The sequence below is a fragment of the Girardinichthys multiradiatus genome, chromosome Y, assembly GCF_021462225.1.
Source record: "Girardinichthys multiradiatus isolate DD_20200921_A chromosome Y, DD_fGirMul_XY1, whole genome shotgun sequence".
NCBI classification, from domain to species: Eukaryota; Metazoa; Chordata; class Actinopteri; order Cyprinodontiformes; family Goodeidae; genus Girardinichthys; species Girardinichthys multiradiatus.
In genome coordinates this window covers 14,641,846-14,654,308 of record NC_061818.1, presented here as the reverse complement: position 1 = coordinate 14,654,308, position 12,463 = coordinate 14,641,846, and the positions used below count along the sequence as shown (strand labels likewise).

At 39.5% G+C, this 12,463-nt stretch overlaps 1 protein-coding gene and 1 long non-coding RNA gene across 3 annotated transcripts in view; both read left to right on the top strand.

The window, feature by feature from the left end:
• The first annotated feature begins 2,003 nt into the window (after positions 1–2,003).
• Positions 2,004–5,456, top strand: LOC124864765. 2 transcript variants are annotated; one of them, XR_007037354.1, is made up of 3 exons: positions 2,024–2,385; positions 2,834–2,981; positions 5,413–5,456. It is a non-coding gene; the product is annotated as an uncharacterized LOC124864765 (long non-coding RNA). The 2 variants fall into 2 exon arrangements; XR_007037353.1 differs by lacking the exon at positions 5,413–5,456 and having other exon boundaries at positions 2,004–2,385; positions 2,834–3,018.
• A 4,858-nt stretch (positions 5,457–10,314) lies between these two features.
• Positions 10,315–12,463, top strand: part of LOC124864886 (meiosis inhibitor protein 1-like) — a 59,999-nt gene continuing 57,850 nt past the window's right edge. The window contains exon 1 of the mRNA XM_047359846.1: positions 10,315–10,338. The gene's annotated coding sequence lies outside the window, so the exon portion shown is untranslated. The remainder of the gene's footprint in view (positions 10,339–12,463) is intronic.

Here is a 12,463-nt window from a genome sequence, read left to right as displayed (position 1 = left end):
CTGTTTATCTTTATCTATGTTGCTAATATCTGACTCTTTGATGTGATCAGAGAAAATGAAACATCAAGGTCCTAAAACAGCTATAGTCAGAGGGAAGTAAATTTATATTTGTGTTTTGCAAGCAGATTCAAACTATTTAAAGTCTTGCATAGTCAAGACAAAATGGTTCCTGTTTTATGGTTTATAAAGCTCAACCTAATTATGTTTTCTAAGCATTAGGGTTAACAATTTCAAACAGTCAAGATCATAGTAGGTGCTATAATGATTCATTTGGTGAGTCAGCACGTTCTAAGTCTATTTATGAAGGACTAATGGCAATAGATGTAAGATAATAAACCCTAAAATAATGTGTGATAGTGTAAAGACATTTTGACATTGGGACGCCTGTCCTAAATTTGAATGAACTTAACTTTTTCAGTGTAAGCTGTTTTATATTTTACAATAGCGACAACTGGCAGTTTTCTTCATAGGCATTTATATCTACAGGATTATGTATCTTTTAAGCTCACTGGGAACGTGGAGAAAATAGCATTTTACCAGCTGCTAGGCATTTACATGGCAGAAAGCTTGGTAGGTGATAAGCACTGGTTACCATGGCTACTTACCTTGTAAGGAAATAAAACATATCGGTTTAAATAAATAATTTTATTTGCTACATTGCTAACCCTGCTTTAAATAACTTGTCTAATATAGTTTTAACACACTATTTTATTGAGTGTATGTCTTATAGTGGCATTAAATAATATTTGACTTTTTTCAAGGACAGTAAAGAAGAGATAAAATCGCACAAACAAAATTATTTTCTCAAACTGAGCACACTCCTGATTCACATTTCCTTACCTGAACCAGAGTTGGTTGGACTGGGTAAAAATAGCTGAACTCAGGGTGAAATAATCTCCTCAGAACGTGGTTCGGTGTTTTCACTGATGCAGGTCATAAATACTAAGAAAATGCTGAAGCTGTTTTAGAGCATTCAGAGGTTTTGAGCTTTTGTAGTCATAGGTATTCCACTCAGTCAGGAAGGTTCTGGACTACATCCAAAAATGAGGAGACTGAAATATTAAGGAAAATTGTCAAAAAGTCCTCATTGGGGAGCTGGAAGCAGGTGAGGTGAGTGTGACAGGAACAAACACAGGCAACGAGGATGTCTGGTGGTTGTCAGAAGTGATACAAGAGCAGATGCAAAAACAAGTATGATAAGTAAAAAGGTCCGACTCGAACATCTCAATGTTGCTGGTGAAATCAAGACTCATTGGACCAGGCAGCATTTTTTCAATTTGGTAACATTCAAGACCCTGTGAATCATTTTCCTGTTTGGAAAGGTTTGATGTGCTCTGTATGCAGTAACTGTATTCCTCATTATTTAGTTGTAATGAGTGGGTATTTAAGCTACTGCTGCATTTATGTCAACCTTGAACCAGTCTGCCCATTGTCCTCGGCACCAACAAGGTGTTTTGGTCCACACAGCAGATTCCCGGTGAATTAGCAGTTTCTGAAATACTCAGACCAGCTCGTCTGGCATCAGCAACCATGCAACATTCCAGGACACTTAAATCCCTTTTTCTTCTCCACTTTGATGCTCAGTGATTGGCTTATTTGCTGTTTGTGTTAAGAAACATTTGAACAGGTGTACCTAACAAAGTGGCCAGAGAGTGTACATATTTAAGTATTACTGAAATAATATTAATTGCTTTTCATAAACAGTGGAGATAGCCAATCCCTTGGCTACCTCCAGATATCCTTGATCCTAGTAAAATATGAATATCAAATATAAAATCATGAATGTATTTAAAATCTTCAAAATAATCATATGATAATTATATTTAGCCTTTTTAAGGAAAATAACCTGTAAATGTGCATTTATTTATCTTCTGTTCTCCAAAGTTTTGCACCATAGTTTTGAATCGGAGCTCATTTAAAGGTGTTTTCCTTTTTTAACCCTACAGATGTAATAATACACTATATCAACATTCTTTAGTTGTAGATGAGATCGGTAATGATCATCATTACTCGTGGTGTAGGGGTTTAAGGACGCGACCCATATACAGAGGCTTTAGTCATCGACGTAGCAGTCCCGGCCCAGGCGACATTTGCCGCATGTCTCCCCCTCTCTCTCTGCCTCTGTTTCCCGTCTAACTCCTGTCATAAAATAATGGGAAAAATAAAGGCCACTAGTGCCACAAAAAAAAGAAATGATCATTATTGTTAATATTTTTTTAACTGCCTTTTATGAAGTTACAGTTTAACAGTGTCTCTTCCCTGGTTTTATTGACCTACCCCTCTTATGTTCCAGAGGAACAAACGAAGGTCCGGATCCAGCAGCCAGACCTTTCGGTCCAAAGGATTTCTACTCCAGGCTCTGATTTGTTTTCAGGCAGCCTGCAGGTAACAAACTGCTCAGTGAGTTAAATAACATGACTAATGCAGTCCTAACATCAGGTAACAACCTCACATAGTCATTTAACAGTATTACTGCCAGTGTTTCGTTTAAATATAATTCTCTAATGAAGGTTTCTAATTTGGCTTTTGAAAATGTAAAGAAATGAGTTTAAAAAATGTTGTTGCTTTGTTTATTGAACTAGAACAAAACTTTAGCATTATAGCATAATTGCCTTAGTCATATTTTGGCAACTATAACTTAGGCAATTATGCTATAAGGCTTCGCTAGAAGTCATTGGATTGTTGTTTTTTTTCAATTTGCTAAGAGTTTAATAATTTTCTGATATTTTTGTGTGCATCATCTGTGTTTTTCTTGTGTCTCTTTATCTGTTTTCTTCCATAGGCAACTTGAATTTTGTGTCTAGTGTTTGAAAAAGTCCTTTTTATGTTCAAGGCTTGCTGAGGAGTGTGCGTCAGAGCCTGCTCTGATGAAGAACCCATTTACAGCCCCTTATAAACACAGCGATGCTCAGGATTCACTGGAATCTGTCTGTCAATGTCTGCTGCGCTGCTGTGATTCTGTGTGGATACCAACTGTGCTTGTAAGGGCTAAATACAGTTATATACTTCAACTCTGAATGGACCAGTTGATCTCTTTGTGACATTATATAGTGAAAAAGTTATGGTAAAAAGTACACCCTTCATTCAAGATTTTTGATTTAGAAATGTGTTGTTAAATTATTGTCAGAATTACATTTAAAAACAAACAAGATTTCTGCCAAATAATTTTGTGTAAACTGGTCAAGCATAATACAAGGACTTCATTAGAGATGCACCAGTTTATCTGCAAGAGATTTTTATTGTTTGGCTCTAATAATGAGCTGGTTTCCCCCCATTCATCAATGCATTAAAACCACAAGTACATCAAAAAAAATTTACAATGTAATGAAAAGGTTCAATATTTTTTGTCATTAGTTTCAGAAAGTGGAACTCATATATTATATAGATCCATTCCACATAGAGTGAAATATTTCAAGCCTTTATTTCTGGTAATTACGATGATTATGACTTACAGAGAATAAAAACCCAAACTTCAGTGCCTCTGAAAACATAAGATTTATTACATAAGATTATTGGAAAGATAATACTTTAAACAGAAATGTCAGGCCCCTAAAAAGTATATTAATTTCTATAAAATCAATACTTGGTTGGGGATCCTTCTGCATAAATTACTGCATCAATGCGGTGTGACAAAGGGGTGATCAGCCTGTGGTTCTGCTGCGGTGTAATGGAAGCCCGGGTTGCTTTGATAGCTGCCTTCAGCTCATCTAAATTGTTGGATCTGGCGTCTCGTCTTCCTCTTGACAATATTCCATAGATTCTCTATGAGGTTCAGATCAGGGGAGGTTGCTGGCCAATCAAGAACAGGAACACCATGGTCACTGAACTAGCTTTTGGTGCCTTTGACAGTGTGGGCCATTACCAAGCCCTACTGGAAAATGACATCAAGTGCTCTAAAATTTCCTGGTAGATGGCGGCATTGACTGTGGACTTCAGAAAACCCAGTGGACCAGAACCAGCAGATGGCATGGCACCCCAAATAATCTCTGACTGTAGAAACGTCACACTGGACTTCAAGCAACGTGGATTCTGTCTCTCCACTCTTCCTCCAGACTCAGGGACCTTGATTTCCAAATCAAATGCCAACTTCCCTTTTATATGAAAAGAGGACTTTGGACCACTGAGCAACAGTCCAGTTCCTTTTCTCCTTTGTCCAGGTAAGACTGTATTCATCTGTTCGTAGCGGCTCTTGATGCGCTGGCTCCAGCCTCAGTCCGCTCCTCGTGAAGGTCTCCAAAATTCTTGAGTTGATTTAGCTTGACATACTCTCAATGCTGCGGTTATCCCTGTTGCTAGTGTACCTTTTCTGACCACATTTTTTTCCTTTCACTCAACTTTCTATGAATATGCTGTAACTTTTTCACAATATTGAATTTTCTGTAACAATGAATTTTGGATATAATAAATAAAATGACAAGAAATAAAGGCTTGAAAACGTTCACTATGTGTAATGAATCTATATAAAATTTTACTTTATGAAATGAGTGACAAAAAACATTTTCACAATATTCTAATTTTTTTTAGATGTACCTTAAAAACACTCACTATTTGCCTTGCTATAAATGCATCAACCAGCAGCAGACACTTTGAGCACTTTTTTGTTTAATTAAAAGATTGTTAAGATTAGGTTCATGTGTAATGGTGTATAAATAGGGATGATTGTGTAACTCCTCATTATTGGATTCGAAACTATTACCCTTGTCAAAGAAAACTGTTTGAGATTATTTTCAGTATTTTAATAATGTGTTGTAGTCCTTAGAAAATTGAATCAAAATTAGAATCAACAGATCAGATCTCGAAGTAAACATCAAATCTGTATTGGCCAGGAAGAGTCGATTTTAGATCTCACAGTAACTGTCTAACATGGTGGTTGAGGGGTGATGATTTGGGTTTATTTGGACCAGTGTTTTCTAAATTAAAATTTTTAGGCCATCAGTTTGAGAGCTGCAGCTTAGGTTAAACTGGGTCACAAAGCAAGACTACAACCATAAAATGCCAGCAAATTTAAAAGTTAAAAAATAAGAGGAGCAAACGCCAAGCCCAGTGCAAATACTCAGCCCTCATTTGAAGTTATCATTAGGTTGGAGTTAAAAGAAAAAGAAGCAAATTGTTTTATAAGAATCTGGTTAATGAAACATTGGAGCTTAGGTGTGATGTGCAGCATTTTGTCTTGACTGTGCTCTTATGTTTAATAAATAGGTTAAACATATTTCCAATGTTGAGTAATTTCTAGCATCTTCTCATATATTATACTATATTAACAAGCACAGGTGCACCAACTTTGTCTTCAAGTCTTTTAGACAAATGCAAACCTGTGACTGTTTATCAGTGTCGTAGTTGTATGGCTGGTAATTATTCTGTGGAAAGAAAAATAATTACACAGGAATATTGTTTCTTTGTTTTCATCTACAGAGAACATGTGATGGTCCACCTAGTGCCCAGATACTGGAGTCTCTACTCCATCCTTTGTTCACAGTTTGTCCTTCTTCCATCTTCAATGCCACAGTTTGCCAATAAACTGGGTGAGCTTTATAATACTGTAGGCAATAATGAGTCTCATACCTGTTGAAAAATCTATCTGAAGGATGAATCTGGCAAGAATGAGGAGATTTTATTTATTTATCAAACAATGTACAGTCTAATTAATCAAGGATTACATTTATCAGGCATACATTAAGTGTAAAATGTACTAATTCACCAATAATTCTTCAGACAAAAATCTTATTTTCAAGCAGCTGTGAGGTAGTTTTAACTTTATGAAACATTTGTAAAAATCCACTAGATAATATAAAGAGACTGAAGGTAAGACTTTTGAGAGACTGTCATATGTTGTAAACTCAGTGTGTAACATGTAGTAACACAATGTCTCATTGAATACAGAAACATTTTTACATAAATAATAGACTTTATAACCAGATGTACTTTAATAAGTTCTGAATAGCATTTAAGATTCCTGATGACTAAGATAGTCTATTTTGTTTTCTTCTAGTTTCTAAATTTATTCATCTTGCATTTCTTGTTTCTTCCAACTAAAAGCTCTTCTCTGATAAAACCATTTACATTTAATTCGACTGACACTTAGTGGAGTCTCATTAGCTGGTGAGGTAAACAAACTTTGCAGTGCAGTGCAATTGGAGAACACTCACTGGCCACTTTGTTAGTTACACTTTGCTGCTTTAATTCTTTGTGACATAAATTCAACACGGTGTTGAGAACATTGCAGGCTCTTGCTTGGGCTCTACATTCATGATGCAGATGTCCTCGATGGAGATTAGGCCACTGTGGTGGCAAGTGGAAAACAGTGAACACATTGTCATGTTCAAGAACCCAGTTTGAGAGGTTTTGCACTTTGTGACATGGTGCATTATCCTGCCGGGTGTACCTATCAGAAGATGATCAAAGAGGGATGGATATAGTAAGAAATGTTCACTTAAACCAGTGGCAACCTGTCCAGGGTGTACCCCGCCTCCTGCCTGTTAAATGTGCACCTCAACTCTCCTGTTTCCACCAGAACTGTCCGTCGGGAGCTCCACAGGGTCAATATACACGGCCAGGCTGCTATAGCCAAACCTTTGGTCACTCATGCCATCGCCAAACGTCGGTTTCAATGGTGCAAGGAGCGCAAATCTTGGGCTGTGGACAATGTGAAACATGTATTGTTCTCTGATGAGTCCACCTTTACTGTTTTCCCCACATCTGGGAGAGTTACGGTGTGGAGAAGCCCCAAAGAAGCGTACCACCCAGACTGTTGCATGCCCAGAGTGAAGCATGGGGGTGGATCAGTGATGGTTTGGGCTGCCATATCATGGCATTCCCTTGGCCCAATACTTGTGCTAGATGGGCGCGTCACTGCCAAGGACTACCGAACCATTCTTGAGGACCATGTGCATCCAATGGTTCAAACATTGTATCCTGAAGGCGGTGCCGTGTATCAGGATGACAATGCACCAATACACACAGCAAGACTGGTGAAAGATTGGTTTGATGAACATGAAAGTGAAGTTGAACATCTCCCATGGCCTGCACAGTCACCAGATCTAAATATTATTGAGCCACTTTGGGGTGTTTTGGAGGAGCGAGTCAGGAAACGTTTTCCTCCACCAGTATCATGTAGTGACCTGCCCACTATCCTGCAAGAAGAATGGCTTAAAATCCCTCTGACCACTGTGCAGGACTTGTATATGTCATTCCCAAGACGAATTGATGCTGTATTGGCCGCAAAAGGAGGCCCTACACCATACTAATAAATTATTGTGGTCTAAAATCAGGTGTTTCAGTTTCATTGTCCAACCCCTGTAGTTTTCTTCATTGCTTCTTCCATTGGCTTTTTTATTTTTGGCATCCAGTCATGCCATATGCTGTACTTCTGGTTGAAAAATGTTGACATCATAATACATTCAGGGAGCAAACAGCCTTGTCAGAAGGAATTTAGAGACAGCAATGCAGCCTCGTAGTGAAGCTGTGAAAAGATTCCTAACCTAAAACTGGCCGATCATAGTTGCTTTAGAAAAGTCAAATCAAATGTTCCTGTCAAGTATTTGTGATGAGTTACTCTGTTATGAAAAGGCACATATTGAACAAGATTTGTCTTCTAATCGGGGATTTCAGGTGACTAAAATCAATCAACAACAGCCGTTGAAAGTTTATTGTATACAGGTCCTTCTCAAAATATTAGCATATTGTGATAAAGTTCATTATTTTCCATAATGTCATGATGAAAATTTAACATTCATATATTTTAGATTCATTGCACACTAACTGAAATATTTCAGGTCTTTTATTGTCTTAATACGGATGATTTTGGCATACAGCTCATGAAAACCCAAAATTCCTATCTCACAAAATTAGCATATCATTAAAAGGGTCTCTAAACGAGCTATGAACCTAATCATCTGAATCAACGAGTTAACTCTAAACACCTGCAAAAGATTCCTGAGGCCTTTAAAACTCCCAGCCTGGTTCATCACTCAAAACCCCAATCATGGGTAAGACTGCTGACCTGACTGCTGTCCAGAAGGCCACTATTGACACCCTCAAGCAAGAGGGTAAGACACAGAAAGAAATTTCTGAACGAATAGGCTGTTCCCAGAGTGCTGTATCAAGGCACCTCAGTGGGAAGTCTGTGGGAAGGAAAAAGTGTGGCAGAAAACGCTGCAGAACGAGAAGAGGTGACCGGACCCTGAGGAAGATTGTGGAGAAGGGCCGATTCCAGACCTTGGGGGACCTGCGGAAGCAGTGGACTGAGTCTGGAGTAGAAACATCCAGAGCCACCGTGCACAGGCGTGTGCAGGAAATGGGCTACAGGTGCCGCATTCCCCAGGTCAAGCCACTTTTGAACCAGAAACAGTGGCAGAAGCGCCTGACCTGGGCTACAGAGAAGCAGCACTGGACTGTTGCTCAGTGGTCCAAAGTACTTTTTCGGATGAAAGCAAATTCTGCATGTCATTCAGAAATCAAGGTGCCAGAGTCTGGAGGAAGGCTGGGGAGAAGGAAATGGCAAAATGCCAGAAGTCCAGTGTCAAGTACCCACAGTCAGTGATGGTCTGGGGTGCCGTGTCAGCTGCTGGTGTTGGTCCACTGTGTTTTATCAAGGGCAGGGTCAATGCAGCTAGCTATCAGGAGATTTTGGAGCACTTCATGCTTCCATCTGCTGAAAAGCTTTATGGAGATGAAGATTTCATTTTTCAGCACGACCTGGCACCTGCTCACAGTGACAAAACCACTGGTAAATGGTTTACTGACCATGGTATCACTGTGCTCAATTGGCCTGCCAACTCTCCTGACCTGAACCCCATAGAGAATCTGTGGGATATTGTGAAGAGAACGTTGAGAGACTCAAGACCCAACACTCTGGATGAGCTAAAGGCCGCTATCGAAGCATCCTGGGCCTCCATAAGACCTCAGCAGTACCACAGGCTGATTGCCTCCATGCCACGACGCATTGAAGCAGTCATTTCTGCAAAAGGATTCCCGACCAAGTATTGATTGCATAACTGTACGTGATTATTTGAAGGTTGACGTTTTTTGTATTAAAAACACTTTTCTTTTATTGGTCGGATGAAATATGCTAATTTTGTGAGATAGGAATTTTGGGTTTTCATGAGCTGTATGCCAAAATCATCCGTATTAAGACAATAAAAGACCTGAAATATTTCAGTTAGTGTGCAATGAATCTAAAATATATGAATGTTAAATTTTCATCATGACATTATGGAAAATAATGAACTTTATCACAATATGCTAATATTTTGAGAAGGACCTGTACTTTGTTGAAGCTAGGTAACCTATCAATGTAAAAGATGTGCAGTCACATGCTGCAGCTTAAAACCCAAATGTTAGTGGATAAAGTTATTTTTGCCTGCTCGCATTTTTAAATAAGCTAAATATAAGCTATTACGGAAGTTATTAAGTTTATTTAAGCGATTTTGAATGACTCTTATGGGACTTAAAATCGTACAGAAACCCTGACATTAAAGTTTGACCAAATGTGAAAAAGATGAAAGGATCTAAACACGCATTGAAGACGTCTCATAAAAAACAAAATGTAAAGAAATAACTTCTGGAAAGTTCTAGAAAACATCCTATCCTGGATACCCGGATAATTGTTCTCACCTTCTCGCCCCTCTAGTATCTTCTGGTTTCTATCGGTTGGCTGTGGAGCATAAAGCCCTCCTCTGTGCAGGAAACAGGTAAGCAAACAGCTATTAAAGCAGCAGTTTAGACATGGAGCTGTGTGTTCTGTTTCTTTATCCAGTAAATACCAACTCAGTGACGCAACAAGGCCTCAGAAAGCAAAAAAACAACCTGTCTGTGAAACCCTGCTAAGGTTTTTGAAATTGTGTTGTCAGCAATGTGTTAACACACTCTGCCTTAGATATAAGCATATTGACTGTTATTTGTATGTCTGAGGCTACGTGTCTGTGCTGCTGTGTTTGAAAGTGTGCCTGTAGATGTGGTTGAGGTAGGTTTTAGGCCCCCTGCTCGGAGCTGTAATGAAAGTGAACTATAATTGGTCTGGGTTTCATATTGAAAGGAGTTTGTGAAAGCACATCCTGTCCTCTGTCTCACAGTTCAACTCAGTATGTATAGTACGATCATGGTGTGCGCATGTATTTCTTAGATGCCTTGTTCTTTTCTGTTTTTGCTCTGCATTTTTCTTCCAAATATTTCTGCTGTTATCTTATGCATTTATGGTTATATTCTGTCTTTTCTGAGCATTTCTCCCTTTTATGAACTCTTACAGGAACCCAAATCTGAATGCATCTTGCTGTGGTTTTCTGCAGAAACTAAGCATGTGTCTGCTTTTCCAGTCAGACCCTCCTTGTGGCTCCTGTCATGGTATACACAGCTTGCATTCATGGTTGCACTACATATAGGAGCTGCATGCATGCATGCAGGGGGAGCTGGTGCCTATCTCCAGCAGTCTATGGGCGGGAGGCGGGGTACACCCTGGACAGGTCGCCAGTCCATCGCAGGGCAACACACATACAACCATGCACACACTCATTCATACCCCTAAGGGCAATTTAGAGTTACCAATTAACCTATCAGGCATGTCTTTGGACTGTGGGAGGAAGCCGGAGTACCTGGTGAGAACCCACGCATGCACGGGGAGAACATGCAAACTCCATGCAGAAAGACCCCAGGTTGGGAATTGAACCCAGGACCTTCTTGCTGCAAGGCAACAGTGCTACCAACTGCGCCACCGTGCAGCCCGTATGGCGCATGTTTACATGTTCTCCCCGTGCATAAGTGGGTTCTCACCGGGTACTCCGGCTTCCTCCCACAGTCCAAAGACATGCCTGTTAGGTTAATTGGTCACTCTAAATTGTCCTTAGGTGTATGAATGAGTGTGTGCGTGGTTGTTTGTGTTGCCCTGCGATGGACTGGTGACCTGTCCAGGGTGTACCCCGCCTCCCGCCCATAGACTGCTGGAGATAGGCACCAGCTCCCCCGCGACCCACTATGGAATAAGTGGTAGAAAATGACTGACTGACTGACAGTTTACATTGCATTGCAAAAGTATTCACACCCCTTTAGCCTTTTCCATTTTGTCACATAACCACAAACTTCATTGTCTTTTGAAGGGACTTTATGAACTACACAAACACAGTATTGCATATTTATAAAGTGAAAGAAAAATTATAAATATAGCTTCCAAAATGTTTCTTTTACAAATAAACATCTGAAAAGTGTGGTGTGTGCATGTATCAACCCCCTTTACTCAGATACCCCTAAATCAAATCCAGCGCAGCCAACCAAATTCAGAAGTCATCTCATTAGTAATTGGAGTCTAGCTACAAGTAATTTAAATTCAGCATAAATGAAGGCCTCAGACGTTTGAGAGAACATCAGTGAACATTCAGTGTAACGAAGACCAAGAAGCACCGCAGACAGGCCAGGAGGAAAATGGTGCAGAAGTTTAAAACAGAGTTAGGTTTTTAAAACAGTATCTCAAGCTTTGAACATCTCACAGACCTCTGTTCAACCCATCTTCATCTGTCATCCATTAAATGGAAAGATTATGGCACCACTGCGAGACCAGCAAGGCATGGTCATTCACCTAAACTGACAGGTAGAACAAGGAGAGCAGCCAGGAGGCTTATGGAAACTCTGGAGGAACTTTAGACATTTACAGCTCAGGTGGGACAATCTGGTAGCCATACTCCCGGAATTGAAAAGAAAATAATTTCACTATCAACCATCCATGACTAGGTGCCCCTCATAAGATTTAAGACATAGCCGACAAAAGAACAATGAAATAAGTTATCCAAGAGCTAAGAAGCACTCACACAGTGTCACATAGAGCTTCAGAAAGACCAGGAGTTAGCAGGTACAGTTTTTCCCAAGAAAAGTAATGCACTCAAACACAATGAGCTCTATCCTCACTCACTGTCTAAGAGTTCTGATAAATAAAACGCATGTTTTATCTTGTTTATAGCTTGCTAAAGGAGATGTGGACAGGCCAGAGAAATATTGGGAGAATATAGTCTGGTCACCTGATGATAAAACCGAAGCTTGAGATGTCATTGCACACACCAGTTTTGAGGGAGAATGGTTCAGCACGTCACCAAAAAACACCACCCCAAAAAAGGCTTTTGTTTGAAGTATTTAATAAATTTCGATAAGCGTGATCGGTACTTTTTCAATTCTTTTTACTCACAACTTCATTTCCAACCGACACCTAGTGAGAATTTCATCACAACAGAAATATTAGACATATATTTACTGGGAAAAACATATGTCTGCTGCATACATGCCACACTTTTCAGATTTTTGTTTATTTTCTATTTTGAAAACATTATAGGTTAAAGGTTAAAGGGTGTGCATACTATTGCAAGGCACTGTACATCACTTAAGAAAAGAAGCTGAAGTGTGTCTGAGCCAGCCTGGCCGAAAAACAACACGAACTTGCTGATGATGCAGGTTTTAGGAACACCAGCTCTACTATCTATACAGAAGG